Raw genomic sequence first — 19,199 nt, forward strand, 5'->3', positions numbered from 1 at the left:
TCTGAGACAACTTGGGATGGGTATTCAATACTACGTTGGAAGAGTGGAAGACTGTGTACGGCTCATGAGCTCAAAAGTACAGGATCTCACCAACTCTCCTAGCTGAAGTTGTAGTTACAGGTAACAAACTATACCTTAATTGTGGGCTTGACAAGACTGACTCGGTGGGCAGAACGATTTCATCGAAGGTGGGTGTTTGACGCTATGCATGGCTGAGAACTTCTGACTTTTCTGCTGATGTCAAGGCTTCCCTCATTGACATACCCTTTGATAGCACCCATCTCTTCGGAGACAAAGCGAACATTTCCCTGGAGCGCGTTAAGGACTCTTGGGCTCCGGCTAAATTCTTGGGCCTCTCAGTGGCCAAACATCACCTGTCTGGTTTTTGCCTCTTTCGTGGCTATGGCCCCAGCCACAAGACTGCGCAAGTTCAGCAACCTCTATGCGGCTGTGGGCACGGCTCGTTCTGACCCCGTGGGTCGGGTGGTCAGAGGTCGGGTCAATCCACAACCCCCACCCCCTCAACCTCCAAACCCTCCGCCGAGAGCGCGCAATGTCAGCAATTTTGCACATTGTAGTTTCCAAAGGTGGCTCTTGCTCAGAGACGCGTTTCATCTTGTGTGGAGCACAGGCCTCCTATATGCCATTCTGTCTATAACACTTCTGTCCAAAGTGCTCAAGAAGATCAGGAGTGTTCTGGCCCAAGTTATTTTTGTGGTTCCGGACTGGGCATGGAGAGTCTGGTATCCCGAGGTTCTCCAATTGAGCATTGATCATCCAATTAGACTGCCCCTTTGGAAGAATCTTGTTGCAGCAACAGGGGAGGATTCTTCACCTGTGCTTGTCAATTCTATGCCTTCTTGCATGGAGATTGAGCTGGGGCATTTGATACTGTTCAATGTTCCTCCCTAAGTTTGCAATGCGTTTTTGGCGACCAAGTAACCCTCTACTAAGACCATGTACGCCTGCCAGAGGAACACATTTGTAAATATTTATCCTCTTTCTGCTTCCCTCTCTCAAGTCTTACTCTCAAAGGGTACCTTTTGACCCTTTCTGCGTTTTTGAGGCTACCAGACCAATCCTCTTTATTTAAATCCCCTATTGTAAATAGTCCACCCAGCCAAGAAGGTGGCCCCACAGAAATACGTTGAACTTGTCCCAGTGTAATTTTCAGACACCAGCACACGTTCAGCAGTGCCTGCACATTGTCTGCTTTCCATTCCCAGCAGCAACATGCAGGCAGGGAGGGGTTTGTATTTCACCTCCAGCTGGGCCATGGATAAAGGTAGAAGTAAAGGAGCTATTGGGCTTCTTTTGATCAGTATCCTGACTGGAGTTGGCCTGGAACTTCCACTTTTTTTTATTTTTCCGTGAAGTTATATGTTAACACAGCTGTTTGCCCACAACCCGGAGGCCGGCAGCATGTAACTGGTATCAGCATTACCATCAGGACACAGCTTGTATGCCTACAACCCAGCGGGCCGGCAGCGATGTAACGATCCAGAATTACAACATCCGCTATGTCCACTCGTTATCCCTTTACAACTTATGACGTAAGTTTGTGCTTAATAAATCTTAACATAACAACCCCCCACCTCCCACCCCATCTGCCTTACCCAAATTAGCTGTGATGTCACACCGCATGTCGTGTGGTTTGTGTGGTTGTCGTGGTCAAACAGGCCCCACACCCCTCTCTATGACTCTGATCTCAAAATGATCTCCCCTTTCGTCCCCACATGTGAGACTCCGAACCTAGGGATTTATTGATGACCCCATTTTATGGCAATACCACCCATGCTTCTCTGCTTAGCCCCTTTGAAGGTCTGAGCCCCCCGCATCCAACCAAGCCACAAATGGTTTCCATATATCCGCCGGCCTGGATCTGCTAGGAATTAATTCCCAATAATGTGACAGCTGGTCTTTACAATAAACCGCAGTGTTCACCCGTGCAGCTATTGTAGGGGGCTGCTGCTTCTTCCAGTGGATCGCCACCTGCCTCTTAGCCAGTAGCAACAGCAGGGCCGTGAGCTTTCGAGAGCTCTTTGGGACCTCAAAAACAAAGCCCAGAAGCGCCGTCAGTGGAGTGGCTGGTACCTGATGCTTCGTGATTAGTCGAATATACCCAATTACTGCAGCCCAAAACTTCTCTATCGGTCCGCAGTCCCATGCCTCGTGTCTGGATGTATGCCCATCCGATGCATCGATATAGTCTGTGTAGAAAGTTAAAGTGGATTAGCCGCAGTCTATTATTGGGTGAGAGATGTTCCAATTGTGAGCAGCAGTATTGCCATTGTTTGTCCGTGATGACAATGTTAGAGTCTCTCTCCCACTACGCCCTGGCCATGCATTCTATGACGGCGATTCTTTTTGCGGTGAACTGTAGATGCGCGTAATCAATTTGCGAGGAGACGGATTAGCCAGCACATTTTCTAGCGCAGGTAATGCAGGAGGCTCCTGCGGGAAGGACACATATCTAGCACGGCATGCGGCCCTAAGCTGATAGTATAGGAGAATGTCTGATGCCGTGGGTGTTTGAGAATTGCACATCTTTTGTAATGTCACAAATGTATAGTCTGGAAATAGATCACCACCCTTCACCAATGCATGCGCCGTGGCTCTTAGTGTGACTGCTTTGTCCATTAGTGGAGTTAATAGCGGGTTAACCCCCAGCGGCATAGATGGTGCGTATAGTTCCTCAAGATGGGCCCTCTTAGCAATCCCTCTCCATGCCCACCTCATGGTTTCCACCGTTTTAATTTCCAAATGAGGCCTTTAATATGGCTGGTAGATCGCCGTTTTCAGCGGAATGGTAGCCACTCTGTCTATTTCTACCGCTACATGGGGTTGAAAGGGTGTAGGGTGCTGCCAAAAGTGCAAATATTGAGCCTGAGCACTATAGGCATAAAGTTCAAAATCAGGAGCCCCCAAGCCACCCTGGGCGAAGGGTAGTGTCAACAGCTTCCAGGATGCTCTGGGCTGCTTACCCGCCCATACCAAGTCAAGGATGTGGGACCTCAGTTTCCTGAAAAAGTGTGTGTTTAGCCGCATCGGAATGTTTACGAACAGGTATAGGAGCTTGGGTAGTATCACCATTTTAATGATGGCTATTCGCCCCATCAATGACAGCGGAAGGTGCTTCCATTTCTGTATTTTGCATTCTATCCAGCCCACTACTGTTCCATAGTTTGCCAGCCATATTTCATGCACCGATCTGCTCACCCATATTCCTAAATATTTAACTTCCCCACTTGCCCACTGTATAGGATATTCGTGTCGACCTGAGTAGTATTGTCAGTGAGCGGAAAGATCACAGATTTGGACCAGTTTACTTGTATGCCTTGGGGTTTGTGAGATATATTATCATGTCATCCGCATACATTGAGATCAACAGTCCTCTGGACGTGAACCAATGCTCCTTTGTGTATGATGTTGGCGAAGCCGGGCCGCCAATGGTTCCGTGGCGATGGCAAACTACAGTGGCAACAGTGGGCAGCCCTGTCTTGTTCCCCTTGTTATGGCAAAAGGTTCCGACATCTGCCTGTTCATCCTGACCCGTGCCATGGGGTTCGTGTGAAGCAACTGAATTTGTTTAAGAAATAAGAGGCTAAACCCCATATGGGGCAACAGTACAAAGTGGAACCGCCACTCCAACGAATTGAACGCCTTTGTGGCGTCCAGTAGTGCAGCAATTGCTTGTACATGGGGGGTCAGATAGTGCAGGATTCCAACCAACATCGTAGATTATGGGAAGTTGAGCGGCCTGTTATAAAACCAGACCGGTCTGGCAATGCTATCTGCGGCAGCATTGGTTGCAGCCTATTGGCAATGAGTTTGACATCAATCTTAGCATCTAGATTTATTAGGGAGAGTGGGCGGTATGAGTCAGGCGCAGTAGGGTCTTTTCCAGGTTTCAGCAGAACGACTATAGTGGCCTCTCTCAGCGTGGGAGGAAGGATGCCTGTCTCCATAGCCTCGAGGTATACCTGCAAGAGGCGTGGTCCCAGCATATCTGAGTATTCTTTATAAAAGGCCGCAGTAAGCCCGTCCGCCCCCGGAGCCTTCCCTGCTGGCATACTGCTTATTACTTGCTTAATGTCTTCCACCATGATGGGAAGCTCCATGTACTGCCTAGCATTGTCGCTAACCCATGCCAATGCCATGGTGTCCAGGTAGTCCACTATGTCAGACTGTGAAGGGTTAGACTTGGAGGCATATAGCGTTTCGTAATAACGAGACATTGTGTTTAAAATTTCTGGCGGTGTTCTGACCAGCTCCCCGTCCTCTGTGAGCATTTCAGTTATATAATCTGCTCCCCTAGGTGGTCTAAGTAATCCTGCTATTGTTTTCCCGGCTCTTTCCCCTTCTCCATAGCGCCTTGCCTGAGCATTTTTATATAAATACACCGTTTCTCTCTCCGCCTCTGCCTGAAACTCCGACAATTTAGACTGAATCCGCGCCGTAATAGAAGGGGAGGGGGAGCAAACCTGTATTCGCTCCAGCGCTCCAATCTCCCGCTCCAGTCTCTGCAATGTGGTACGTATATCTCTAAGGACCCCTGTTTTGAGTGCTATACAATCTCCTCGTATCACAGCTTTAAATGCTTTTCATAGCGTACCAGGTGATTCCACCGTGCCCTCATTAAGTGTGAAGTAGTCTTCTATTTTCCCCCGTAACTCTTCCCTAAAAACTTGGTCCTGCAATGCCCCTGAAGGAAATCTCCAGCTGAACAGAGAAATGTATGGACCTGGCACTTTAAATGTCAGCTGTGTGGGTGCATGGTCTGAGAGTGTATGCGGGTGGTGTTCAGCCGCAGTTACCCAAGTGTGCATGTCCTTAGACAACAACCAGAAGTCTAACCTCGACCAGGCGTTGTGGTGGTGCGTCACACAGGTGCCCTCTCTAAGTGTTGGGTGTAACGCTCTCCAGGCGTCCACAAGGTGTAGGTCATATATGATATCTTGCAACATCGCAGTTGCTCTCGGGTGGTGTTCACGTGATGCGCCCTGCCTGTCAGCTACGTCCGAGAGGACCGCATTGAAATCGCCACCCCAGATGACCATAGTGTTATTCAAAGCCTGCACCATTTGCCCGATGAGTTGAAAGAAATCAGGGTCATCCGTGTTAGGGCCGTAGGTGTTGATGATCACCGTGGGCGTATTATACAGTGTACCTTGTAACATATTGTACCGTCCTTCCCTATCTATCACTCTGTGGTGTGTGGGCCACTGCAGTCCCCTGCGCAACAATACAGCCACTCCCCGTGAATAGTTGGAGTACCCCCCGGCAACCACCTCCCCCCATCTTTTGTTTCTAAGCATACCCGCAGTACCGTCTGTCAGGTGTGTTTCTTGCAGTAGACATAATTGTCCACACCATGTCTAGAGAGGTATGAATGGACCAGTCTCGACTTCCGACAATCATTCAAGCCTCGAACATTCCAAGTAATACATTTTAGATGTGACATAGTGGAATCAGATACTGGACATATTGACAACCTGTAAGAGACGCAGGGCCCCCCAGACCAACTGTGAACAGAACCTCAGGCAGAGTGCAATCTTTATCAGCAGCCGTTCTGTGTCTAAGTGTGGATATATCCACTTGTGTCAACCACCATCGACTACTGGGTGTACATTTATATTTTGGCAGATACCCATAAAAGAACTGACCCCTTCCCCCATCCCCTCCCACACGAACCCCCAAACAGGTTGTGACACCCCCCCAACTCCCCACAATTGCAAACAATAGACCCATAGTAGGAGCCCTGAGGGAATCATCCCATGGAGAATGTGAGACCGCCGGCATAACACCCCTGCACTCATGGCAGGGTGGCCCAGCATATCGCTGCCTGCCCTAAGTCATGTAGCTATAATGTTTACGTACCAGTGTCAACATGTGCGCTGGGAAAGCCCCGACACCACAAGAAAAATTCTCATTCTTATCTAACAAAATCATACATCCAAAGAACTCCCCAGCCAACTTCATCACCGCCACTCAATATCTGTTAGACATGGACTTATCTGCACAGTAGGTGCAACATTCCGGTGCCCTCAGTCATTATCGCTCAGATTATTTGCCGCATGTGGATCTTCCGACTGCGGCCTCTGTCTCTGCTCCTTAGCCATCTGTTTTGCATACTTCAAAGCAGCCTTCGCATCCGTGAAGAAGGTGGGCTTGTCAGGACCTTGAATCCGCAACTTGGCGGGATATATCAGCGAGTACTTTGTGCCGATCTGTTGGAAAATCTTCTTAGCTGGCCTAAACTCTCTGTGGGCCGCTTGGACTTGTACCATGAAGTCTGGGTACATGGCAATGTTATTCCCATCGTATTGCACCTTTCTCACAAGCCGATCGAAGGATCGCATCCCGATCCCTGTAGTTGAGGACTCTTGCCAGGATAGGTCTCGGTGGAGCACCTGGTCGTGGCCTAGGGCCTAGCGTTCTATGGGGTGAATGTATGACATTGTTCTGCATTCTGTCCATCAATTGTGGTTTTTGCATTTGTCACCCCGAGTGGGACGGGTATGCTCAGACGTGTGTCCCGTGCTCTCCATGCCACTGGAATCAAGCTATCCTGGCTGAAGAGGGGTGAAACCCCGAAACCGGTGCTAGGATGCTTGTTTCCAGTCCAGGGAGGACCTGGCTTGGCAGTTCGGGCTGGACTGTTCCCATTAGGCACAGGGTCAAGATTGATTTGCATATGGCTGGGTTCAAACTGGAATGGCATGGTGAGCAAAAGAACGATGGATTTAGGCCCAGATCTCTGTACTGGGGTGAATGTATGACATTGTTCTGCATTCTGTCCATCAATTGTTGTTTTTGCATTTGTCACCCCGAGTGGGACGGGTATGCTCAGACGTGAGTCCCGTGCTCTCCATGCCACTGGAATCAAGCTATCCTGGCTGAAGAGGGGTGAAACCCCGAAACCGGTCCTAGGATGCTTGTTTCCAATCCAGGGAGGACCTGGCTTGGCAGTTCGGGCTGGACTGTTCCCATGAGGCACAGGGTCAAGACTGATTTGCATATGGCTGGGTTCAAACTGGAATGGCAGGGTGAGCAAAAAAACAACGTATTTAGGCCCAGATCCCTGTACTGGTGTGAATGAATGACATTGTTCTGCATTCTGTCCATCAATTGTTGTTTTTGCACGTTCTATTAGGAACATGGGGGACAAAGCGGGGCCAAAAAGATCTTTCATCATGGTCTCTATGTATTTCTCCATGTTTTGAATGTCTGTGGATTCCAATATACCTGTAATTCTTACATTATTCCTCTTCAACCTTGCTTCCAAATCCTCATTCTTTAACTTGATTACCTGTAGCACCCCATCCATTTCACGTAGTTTTTTTGTCCATTTCTGTTTGCCCCTCTTCCATCTCCGTGACTCTAGTTTCCAGTACACCCATGTGACCTTCCTGCTTTTTCACCCTCTGCGTTATCCGGTCCATTCGCTCTGCAAGGGAGTCCATTTTGAAGACGAGACCTTGAAGACTTGATTTCAGATCTGTGAACATGGATCGGATGTCCTCTGCCAGCGGAACCGATGCGGCATCCTCCTCCGCCTGGCTCTGCTGGCTAGACTCACCGTCAGCCACTTTGTTAGATTTTTTTTCAAAAGTGATCCTGGGCTGCCGCGTATCGGGTTTCCCCATCTCGGCTGGCCTTTGGCTCCGCGTGGCGATGTCTGCCACAAACAGGCTTCCCGTCTACTAGGTACACCGCTGCCAGGCACGAGGCTCAGATCGACTGTTAACTTCTCACGCCCACCAGGGATTGATCACCGCCAACAAATATCCACTACAATCTTCTACCTCTCTTTAGGTTAGCAGGGCAGTTATGTATCACTCTTTTCCCGCAAGTCTATATGGGCTCTCGCAGGGCGCCTCCACTATGCACAGCTTAGCTCACCCCTCTGCAGGTGTTCCACTGAGCGAACGCCATCTCCTGCCCTGCACGGCTCCCCCATGCACGCCCGGGCTTTTGCAATTATTGTCTGGCATATTCAGTGTGCTTCAGGGGCCATCCCCTCTCTGCCCCTGTGCCCCTCGATGCGCTCCGCAGTGTTACCTGGTCTCTGCGGCCCTGAGCATCAGCGCTATTCTATAATGCAGAGCGGCGACTTATGCTGAATCAATATCGTATCATCCCCTGTATGGTATCAGCAATGTCTTGCTCAACTGCAGCCCACTGTACACCTATCTGCGTGTGGCTATCAGCCCGCCTTCCACATCCAATATCTTTAGGGCCACAGCACTGAGTCAGCAGTCCAGCCTCTTTCCACCGCACCGGTCATGTGCCACACTATCCGCTGCCACCCTCCGTAGCCTCAGCATCCATTTAGCGTCGCATGATGCCTCCACTTGGACTCCTGCCAGACAGCCACTCTCCTATGCCAGACTAGTGCCAGCCATCTCTCAGTAAAGCGACCTTCCCAGAGCCAGCGAACCCACGGGCGTCCAGGCGATAGGCCCAAGGCTTGTATGACAGCAGTCAGGCGAGGCCTCCCCCACAGAGCCTTCACCACCCGAGAGCAGTGTCCTACCTTCCAGCCTCAGCGTGGGCAGACGCAGAGCACCCCCCGCTCTCGTGCCTCCGATGAGTATGCCGCGGCAAGTGTCCCCAGGCTATGAAGTTGGAGCGATCCGCTGTGCCTCACTTCCCCACCGTTGCTTCCGATGTCCTCCGCTCCTACCAGGAGGTATCACGTAGCTGTCCTCTCGAACGCACACACAGGTCTCTCCCCTGCCGACCGCTCATGAGTCTCCAATGTCAGCTGGCATCTGTGCGCAACAGCGCTAGGACCTCCAGCAGCGATCTCCATCCCCACTCCATCCGCGGTTTCACTTTCTGCTACGCACCGCCCAGCCGCCTCGCGGGGCCTCCCGAGATAGTATACACCCGAGGCCCCAGCTTTATGGAACTCGTGCACGGACAGGCCTCACACGCGTCCTCGCCTCCACCCGCTCTGGACGTCCAAGCTTCCACTCTCCTGTGCTGTCGCCGCACCTACAAGACAGTTGGACGGCAGCATGCTCGCACTTGAGGCAAAGTTGTCGGATCTTTTAAGGATTATTTTAAATAAATGTGCAAGATGTGTTACATGAGACAGTGAGGGTTACAAGGTGTAGGAGTCACATACCCTTCATAGGTTCCTGTGGTCTATTAGAAGGATTATAATTTATGAACTGCTAGTCACAAAAAGATCTCTGTGTACAAAGCAGTAATCCACTTACCTAGCTACATAAAATAAAAATCTGTGAGGCGCATGTTACATGATGTGCTTTGCAGGAGACACCATCATCTTCTATACTACTTTGATTCAAATCTGGGCTACACAAAACACAGATCTCTCCATCAAATGCGTTGACCTCTGAAGTCAACTCACCATTATTATTATTGCCTGAGATTTACTGGGTACCTCTGCAGCAGATGCCTTAACCTCATAAAATATTTGAATAGGCTGTCTTTGCAACCAGTTAAGCAGAACAGATCTACTACCATGCTTCTCTTTGCTGTCAATTTCTTTGTGGCAGGGTTTAAAAAAAATAAATGTATTAGTTGAGGCCTAGATTTTCAATTGGGATTGCGCCACTTTTTTGGAACAACCCCAACACCAAATCTGAATAGTTAAATATAAAAACGCGCTTAAATGTACTCATGATATGCCTGATAAACATATGTGTGGGGGTCTTAATATCTGATGTCAATTCTTGTTAAGACACATAAAGTGAGGTAACGTCCTGATATGCCACGTGCAATGTCATGTGTAGTGATGTCACACGATATGATGGCTTGCGTCATGATGTCACTTGCATACTGTCTAACTTGGTTAGTCCCCCCACTTCTTTTTATGGGACTTATACCCTGTTTAAACCTATGTGCTTTTAATGTGTGTAACTGCGTCTTCAGTTGAGTCAGTCACTGCTGGCTTCTGGAGTTTTGGCTGCACATGCTGTGGGCTCCTTATTTTTTCAACATGTTAATTAAATTCCACAAACTGCATCTGCTTGTCATGGAGTTTTTTTTCATACGAAGCGGAATTCACTACTAAAAAACCCACTACACCGTCCTTTTATTGTGGGTCGATATCTCGTCAACATTATCATATATGTACCATGAATATCTGAAAGAAACAGTTAGTTATAGAATCCTTACCTTAGAATTACCCCCATGCGTCAGACTGGATCCGGAAAGTTTTTCGTCAGCAGTACCCCTCCAATTCGGAAGGTGGCGTCGGACAACTCCGCATTCGTCATCGGCGTCGTGGTCGCTGAGATGACATTGCGGTAGCTACATAGATGCCACCCACGCCTGCTTGCGTTTGACTGGTTTTTCTGGCGTTGTCCAATTAAACCCTTATGGACATGCCCTTTGATGGCCGTCACCTTTTTGGCGACAAGGCAGACAACACGCTAGAGCGCTTTAAGGACTCTCGGCCTACGGCCAATTCCTTGTGCCACTCCACCACCCGCCCTGCTCTGTCTGCCTTTCATGGCTACGGAAGAGGTGCCATGCTACGTCCCGCCCATGGCCACAGCCGGCACAAGGTGTTCAGCCCCAGCGTGGCCGGGGACATAGGAACCACCACCGTGGTACTGGGGGCCAGTGGGAGGGCCAGTCCCCCACAGCCCCCTCTGCAGCAGCCTCCAAACCCTCCTAATCCGACATTTCAGGGCCACCAAACACCAGTGGGCGGCAGGATCTGCCATCACCTCACTGGAGCACAATCACATCGGACAGGTTGGTTTTGTAAATAGTACGAAGGGGCTACTCCCGCCCCTTCGAGACTGACCCTCCATCCATGCCACCTCAGTGCTATCGCATGTCGGAGTATCACCTGTCCCTTCTCCAAGAGGAAGTTTTGGCACTCTTGGCCAAGGGTTCCATTGAGCGCGTTCCTGCCCCTGAAGTAGGTCGTGGTTGCTATTCCCAATACTTTCTGGTGCCCAAGAAGGACAAAGGCCTGCGTCCCATCTTGGATCTCAGGAACATCAACTGCTTCCTCCAGAAGGAGAAGTTCAAGATGTTGATGCTCGCTCAGGTCTTGTCTGCCCTCGACCCTGGAGACTGGAGGGTAGCATTGGACTTGCATGATGCTTATTTTCACATCCTTGTCCCACCGGCCCAACGGCCCGCCGGCATTACCAGCGGTTCATGGTAGGCCACGAGCACTTTCAGTTTACCGTGCTCCCCTTTGGCATTACCAGCTTCCCTCAGGTGTTCACGAAAGCCTCAGTCTCAGCACAGCCGCGGACGTGGGACCTGACGTGGTGGGTCCCGAGGACAGCGGTCAGGTCAATACACCAGCGCTCCAGCCGCCGCCGCCTCAAAACCTTCCTAGTCCAGTGTTTCAGACCCATCGGACGCCAGTGGGAGGCAGGATTCGCCATCACCTCCCCCACTGGCGCGCCATTACTTCAGACAGGTGGGTTCTGCAAATAGTCCAAAGGGGCTACTCCCTCCCCTTCGAGTCTACCCCTCCAGCCATGCCACCTCAGTACCACCGCATGTCGAGGGATCACTTGGCACTTCTCCAACACGTTCCGACGCCAGAAGTAGGTCCTGGTTGTTACTCCCACTACTTCTTTGTTCCAAAGAAGGACAAAGGTCTGTGCCCTATTTTAGACCTCTGGAACGTCAATCACTTCCTCCGTAAGAAGAAGTTCAAGATGCTCACGCTTGCTCAGGTCTTGTCTGCCCTAGACCCGCAAGACTGGCTGGTAGCATTGGAATTGCAGGATGCTTATTTTCATATCCCCATTCTGCCAGACCACCGGCATTACCTATGGTTCACTGTGGGCCACGAGCACTTTCAGTTCATCATGCTTCCCTTCGGCCTTACCAGCGCCCCTTGGGTGTTCACGAAAGTGATGGCGTTGGTCGCAGCTCATCTGTGCAGATCAGGGATTCCAGTCTTCCCCTATCTTGACGACTGGCTGTTGAAGGCGGGCTCGCTCCAGGCTGTAGTCTCCCACCTCCAGACTACGGCCGAACTCCTGCATCGGCTGGGGTTCTCCATCAACGTGCCGAAGTCACACCTGACCCCCTCTCAGAAGATTCTCTTCATCTGAGCAGTTCTGTATACAACACAGTTTCGGGTTTAGCCTCCTGAACAGCAAGTCTGGGATATTCAGGTTATGATTTTGATCTTTCAGCCTCTATCCCGGGTTTTGGTCAGGATGACCCTCATGCTGCTGGGTCTGATGGCCTCCTGCATCCTGCTGGTGGATCATGCCAGATGGCATATGCGGGCTCTGCAGTGGGACCTGAAGTTCCAGTGGGCGCAACATCAGGGGAATCTGTCTGATTGCATCCAGATCTCAGAGGGCACTGCACACCAATTGCAGTGGTGGTTTACAAACCAGGATTGGGTCAAAGGCAGATCCCTCTCCCTTCCTCAACCAGAGTTCACAGTGGGGGAGGCGGAGATCAGAGGCCTCTGGTCCCTGGCGGTGTCTGGGCTCCACATCAACCTTCTGGAGCTTCGGGCGATTCGTCTTGCACTCAAGGCATTCCTTCCCTCTGTCCGGGGAAGAATAGTGCAGGTGTTCACGGACAACACCACCGCCATGTGGTACTGCAACAAACAAGGCGGGGTGGGGTCGTGGAGCCTATGTCAGGAGGCCCTCCGTCTCTGGACATGGCTGAAACTTCAGGGCATTTCCCTGGTGGTTCAACACATAGCAGGTCTCTGAACGCCAGGGCGGATGAACTCAGCCGCAGGTGCATGGTGGATCACGAATGGCGTCTTCACTCGGAGGTGGTGCAAGGTCTCTTTCAGCAGGGGGGAGAGTCTTGGTTAGATCTATTCACCACTGAAGAGAGCGCACAATGTCAGCAATTCTGCGTGTTGGAATTTCCAAGGCGGCACTCGCTAGGCGACGTTTTCGTAGCAAGTGGAGTTGCGGTTTTCTATACGCCTCTCCGCCTATACCACTTCTGCCCAGAGTGCTGAAGAAGATCAAGCGCAACCGGGCCCAAGTCATTCTTGTGGCTCTGGATTGGGCACAAACTGTCTGGTACCCGAGCTGCTCAACATGGCTATCGATCCTCCGATCAGACTTCCTCTGTGGGAGAATCTTATGTCGCATCAGCAGGGGACGGTCCTCCACCCAAACCTGTCCAGCCTTCACCTCCTTGCATGGATATTGAGCAGCATATGGTATACGCCTGCCGATGGAATCAATTTGTGGCATGGTGCACAGCAAAGGCTGTGGATCCCCTTTCCGCCCCTCTTTCTGAGGTTCTCTTGCTCCTCCTTTCTTTGAGCCACTAGGGCTCTGCTCTGGGCACTCTAAAGAGCTACCTTTCAGCCATTTCAGCCTTCCTTAGGCTTCCTGATCAGCCTTCTCTTTTCAAGTTCCTTGTTGTAAATTCATGCCTTAAGGGCACTACTCATCTTTTTCCTCCTGTTCCCTTAGTAATGCCTCAGTGGGACTTGAACTTGGCTCTTACCTACCTCATGTGAGCTCCCTTTGAGCGGCTACATAACTGTCCTCTCAGACTTCTTACTTTGAAAACTGCCTTTCTGGTGGCCATCACCTCTGCACGCAGGGTGAGTGAGCTGCAAGCTTTCTTCCAAGCCTCCCTTTCTGCTGTCCATTCGGACAAGGTCGTCCTGAGAACTATACCTTCCTTTCTTCCCAAGGCGGTTCTTTCCACATTGGCCAGACCATCACTTTGCCCACCTTCTTTCCGCCTCCTTCAAAAGAGGAAGAGAGGCTCCACCCTCTGGATCCAAAACGTGCACTTGCCTTCTACTTGGATCGCACCAAACAATTCCGGGTGGACGACCAGCTCTTTATTGGTTACGTGGGTGCTAAGAAAGGTCAGGCCGTGCACAAACAGACCATCTCCAGGTGGGTCGTTCTGTGCATCAAAGTCTACTATTCTTTGGCAAAGAAGGAGCCTCCAGTGGGACTGCGTGCCAATTCCACCAGGGCGACAGCAGCTACCACTGCTTTGATTCCCCCTAAATGACATCTGTCAGGCTGCTACGTGGGTATTGATGCACTAAACACTACTGCCTGGACAGCCATGTCCGGAGAGATGGCTTCTTTAGCCATTCTGTTCTCCAGGACTTTCTGGTGTGAACTTAGTCCACAGACCCACTACCGGGGTTGGTATTGCTGGGGTATCTATTCTAAGGTAAGGAGTCTATAACTAACTGTTTCTTTCAGATGAACAGGTTACTTACCTTTGGTAATGATATATCTGTGTGAAACATAGGTTAGTTATAGATTCCTTACCATCCCACTCATCCTCCCCGTTCTGCTAACTGACTATTAGGGTTAAGGACATCCTTTCAGGGCCCTAGTTTTGTGTACCAGTGGTCAGTGTCTTGCATGGCTCTGCGCTCCTGATGTGGAAAGTCGTGTACAGAACTGATGTCAGCGTGCGAGGGCAGCGTCTATGTAACTACCGCAACGTCATCCCAGCGACTACGACGTTGATGATGAACGCGGAGCCGACCGACGCACAGGGGTACTGCTCACAAAAAACTTTCCGGATCCAGTCTGACAATTGGGGTATGTGACGAGGTGCCTGCCCATGACCTGCAGAGAAGGGATGATACGGAACTGTTCCCCTCTCATATCTCTCCTCTCCTCTATTTCCAGTCTGCCTCAGATGTCGACGTCTGTGACCTACACTATTCCTTTAAGGATCTGCATATCCAGGGTCCTCTACCGGCCCATGTGACCTGGTCACATGCACCTATAGGCAACGTGAACGAATCAGAGAAGGAAGTGAAAGAGACCGGCCGTATGACATGCGGGCATCTGAAGGGCCAAGCTGTCTCTTATACCAAGCCTCAGAGCTGGAACCCTTGCAGCCACATCCTGAAAGTCTGGAAGCCCCTGTGCCGGACTCCGCCAGCGGAAAGAGGGAGCCGGAACCAATTCGGCACTGCAGCAACGCCAGCCACGTTCCTGGAGGAGCTTGGCTCCAAGAGGCATGTGATCTTGTCCATGGCATTTGGGGAAAGGGTAGGGGAGGAGGGACAGCACCCAGTGACCTAAAAGGAACCGAGAGAAACGCTAAGCTGTAAAGCCATGAACCTAGGCTTAAGGCTCCGCACGCGATTCACTGGTGGCGAACGTGAGTCTTATGTTCCACACACCCTGCCCTGTTCAAACTGTTACCTCTGCGGGACCCAGCTTTATGGAGTTTTCTTTTCTTTCTTTTCCTTTTTCCCCATTGCTATCCGAGGGAGCGTGAGGATCCCAGGAGGACATAACGACTCCCTTGCCCCGTGCACAGACGCTGCCTGAAGCGGACCACGCAGAGACTCTGTCAAGACCTTATCAGTTTAATGAACGTGTAATAAAAACCCTAAAACACTACCTCTTGCTTCGCCTTTCTGTACCCAGCGCCACACGGTAAGTCTAAGGTAAAGAATCTATAACTAACCTATGTTTCTTATAGATATATCATTACCAAAGGTAAGTAACTTGTTCTATTGACTTTTTGTCAATTTGTTATTAAAACATTGTCTCCCGGTATTGGAGAAGACTGATGTGTGCCCTTTACTCTTGCTGTTCCACTAATATTTTGTATGAAACCCCCTGCGCACTGGGAACTTTTTTGTGCTGTCCGTCTTTTTTCAGTTTTTTTCTGAGTATTTACATTTCACAATATTGTTGATATCTTATTACCAAACGCTTTGCTCTCAATCATTTAATTCATATTGCCATCACAAGGTATTGTTCAACTTGCTCCTTATTAATTGCATATGATGTTTTCTGATAAATTACATTTATCAATCCATGTATAGGAACCTCTGTCTCAATATACTGCAACCATGACAAGGCAGACCTGACACCATATTTTTTCTTCTGAAGCCTGCTCCTTCCATGCTTGCCAGAACTGATTTGGGAGTAAAATGTCCTATACAAATGGGTAATTTCCAAATCAGCTTCAAAGTCTTCATAGAGTGAAAATTGCTACTAGTAAGACTCTGCTCCAGGCAGTAAGGTTCTTAACCAATCAGCGGCCTAATACTCCAAGAAGTGAATATAGCATTCGATGAGTGAGATTGTGCTCTATAATAAAATATTTATACATAGTGAGTTGCATTCTGCTCTATAAGGAAAACATCACCACAATATTATGGTTGTGCTCCAAGGCGCAGCCATAGTCCTTGATCTTCCCTCCTAGATGTGTGAATCTAGCCTAATGAGTGAGAGCCTACTCATAGGTGTGGGATTAATGTCAAATGAGAGAGACTGTATACCAGGGTGTCAGTATCTCACTGAGTGACTGGGATTACGCTCATAGAAGTGAAATTTACAAGCAATAAGTAAAAGTGTTCTACAAGAAGCACCACTCATGACCAGAAAGTAGGATTGTTTCAATATGTGTGACTCACATCCAGTGTGAGACTGCATACGTTGAAGTGGGATGTGATTCAAGTGAGTGAGGATGTGCACCACTAAATAGTATTTGCAAAATAGCTGAGAGTGTGCTTCAAAAAGTGAGACGCATATCCATTGAGTGGCCTTTTGCTTCAAGTCCTGAAACAGAGGTTGTAACTTAACCTTCTACTCTTTCTCTGTTCCTTTTGCCCTGTTCCTCCCTTCCTTTGCCTCTTGTGTATTGCCCTGGGGGCATGCAGTTTTGTCAATGACTCTGCTCACTTACAATGTACTTTACAAGGTCTGTCTGACACACATGCACTTTCAATCTCTCACTTGCTTGTTTCTTTCTCTTGTTCTCTTTGTCTCCCCTGTCTCGCTTTGTCTGCCTCTCTCAATCTCTCTGATGTGGGTTATGTCCTAAAAATGCTTTATGTGGTGCCTGAAATATTTTTTACCTTAGTATGATTTATTTATGAAATTGCACTGTGATTCTGCAGCCAGTCACAATACACCACGTGCGACAATGATGTGGTCACTATGCAGGGGCAGCTCCTCCACTAGGGTGCTGTAGCGTCGCCCCACTGCTTTCTCACAATGCGAGAAAGCCAAAACATAAAATGGTAATAACTAAAAGTTATTATCATTCTATGTTTCCTTTGCTCATTGCTGGTGGGCGAGTGGGCGGGGCTGCTGTGCTCTTTGAGCAGTGGAAGAGTGGTTTGCCCAGTCCTGAGTGCGCAAAGACTGTTTGGTCAGCCCTCTCGGGCCGCCCAAACCAGTCATGCGTACTCTGCCCTTCTCCATGCTGGCTGCATGGCAGCCTGAATGGAGAACATGGCCACCTCATTATCCCCTGGCTGGGCGGCGGCCCGACCAATAACAACGCTGCTTGCAGCGTTATGACTGGCTTAGGGGAGGAAGCCTGGCTGCCTGTTTCCTGTTCCTGTTGGAGGCAGGTGAGCAGGTGACGAGAAAATGCGGGACCCGGCGGAAAGGAAAGTAAGTTTAGTTTTTTAAATTTCCCCACTGCCCCCCCCCTGCGACACCCCTGCAAACCCCTCCCCGCAGCTTCTCTTGCCCGCCCCCCCACCCACTAGCCGCTATTGACACTATGTGATTTCCTGAGTGAATGCTTGTTGTCGAACTACAGCAGTGCTGAGGGAGTAGCCTTAATGGGCGGTGAAATTATGTTGTTTCTTTTTTTCTGTCCTATTACAGCACTGAAACTGTCAGTGTTAATTGGCATGCAACAGCTCTTTCTGCCTTTCCTGCAAAAGTGTTGGAGTCTTGAGATGACTCCTGCTTCAGGCGGGTAGATTTATGACCGCAAGTGAATGACACCTTTATATTGCTCTGCAAAAGTATTTAAAGTACCCAGTCCACTGAAACGTAGCGCTTAAAAAGATGAAATCGCATACGAAACACTTCAACTTAAACAACTCGATCCTGAGCGCGGCTATCTTTATACAATATCATTTTGTTAGCCAAGATGTAGAAACATACGAGGCACCATGCCAGTCAAAGTTTAAACATGTATTTTTGGATAGAAGTCTCATGGTTCTGTATCCTTGTGTATATGGAAAAACTATACGGATAATATCAAATTAATACTGTGTAACGCAAATGATGATTTAATATTACAATTGATAAAGAATTAAAAAATATATATTGTTATATTCTATACTATTCTGTGTCTTCTTCTCCCTGCTGCTCAGCCTGTGTGTGTGATGTAATTAGAATGTTCGTGAATGCATGATTTGAATGTGTGGTCAGTTTGAGTGTGATGGGCTGAGCAGCTGGATGCTGCTCCCGGTGGGGCCTTCTTTACCATCTAACTTATGACTAATAAACTTACTTAATCATACCTACGGCTACTGGATTACTTACCTGCCAGAGTACTTTCTTCAATGTAACAGTGACGACGAGGATGGGATCCGAACCCCCAGCGCTGGGGAGTCATGTACCCTTTAAAGTGTGTTTTGCCTTAGTATATGTTTGAAAAGTCATTTAACTTGATATGTGTTTTGCATAGGCATGCGTTTCGGGGAGTCATGTACCGCGTGCGTTGGGTGTCAGATACCCTTTAAAGTGTGATATGTGTTTTGCCTAGGCGTGCGTTTCAGGGAGTCATGTACCCCGTGCGTTGGGTGTCAAGTACCCTTTAAAGTGTGTTTTGCCTTGGTATATGTTTGAAAAGTCATTTAACTTGATATGTGTTTTGCATAGGCGTGCGTTTCCGGGAGTCATGTACCCCGTGCGTTGGGTGTCAAGTACCCTTTGAAGTGTGTTTTGCCGTGGTATATGTTTGAATAGTCATTTAACCTACGTGTTTTGGGGAGTCTTATACCCCATGCTGTGTGTTGCTTAGCTTAGAAATGCTGCGTTCCTGTTTTTGTTATTCTTTGGGGCTTCATTTTTTTTAGCTTCGGTTCCCTGTTTATCGCTTTTTGTGCTGGTCTGGCCAACTGGCATGATTTGTGATATTTAGGGTTTTTGGTTTGTGATGAGGGATGGTGGTTATGTGAGGTTGAGTGTCTGAATTGTCGTGTGTTATTTTTGCATTGGTTATTGTAGAATTGAGTTGTCATGTGATGTTTCTGCATTGAAATGTTGTATTGTATTGTCAGGTGATGCTTTTGCATTGTTTTCGTGCGAGGTGATATTATGCCTCTTTTTATGTTTTGCGCGAGATGTGACGTCCTACCTTTCTTTCGGATTTAGTGCGAGTGGTGTTTTAGTTATTTGGGTGTGATGCTCTATTAATTATTCCATTGTAAATTATTCTACACTGTTTCAGTTCTTTATTATGTTGTATTGCTATTCCACAATCTTATTTGTAGTCAT

The sequence above is a fragment of the Triturus cristatus genome, chromosome 7 (genome assembly GCF_964204655.1).
Source record: "Triturus cristatus chromosome 7, aTriCri1.1, whole genome shotgun sequence".
NCBI classification, from domain to species: domain Eukaryota; kingdom Metazoa; phylum Chordata; class Amphibia; order Caudata; family Salamandridae; genus Triturus; species Triturus cristatus.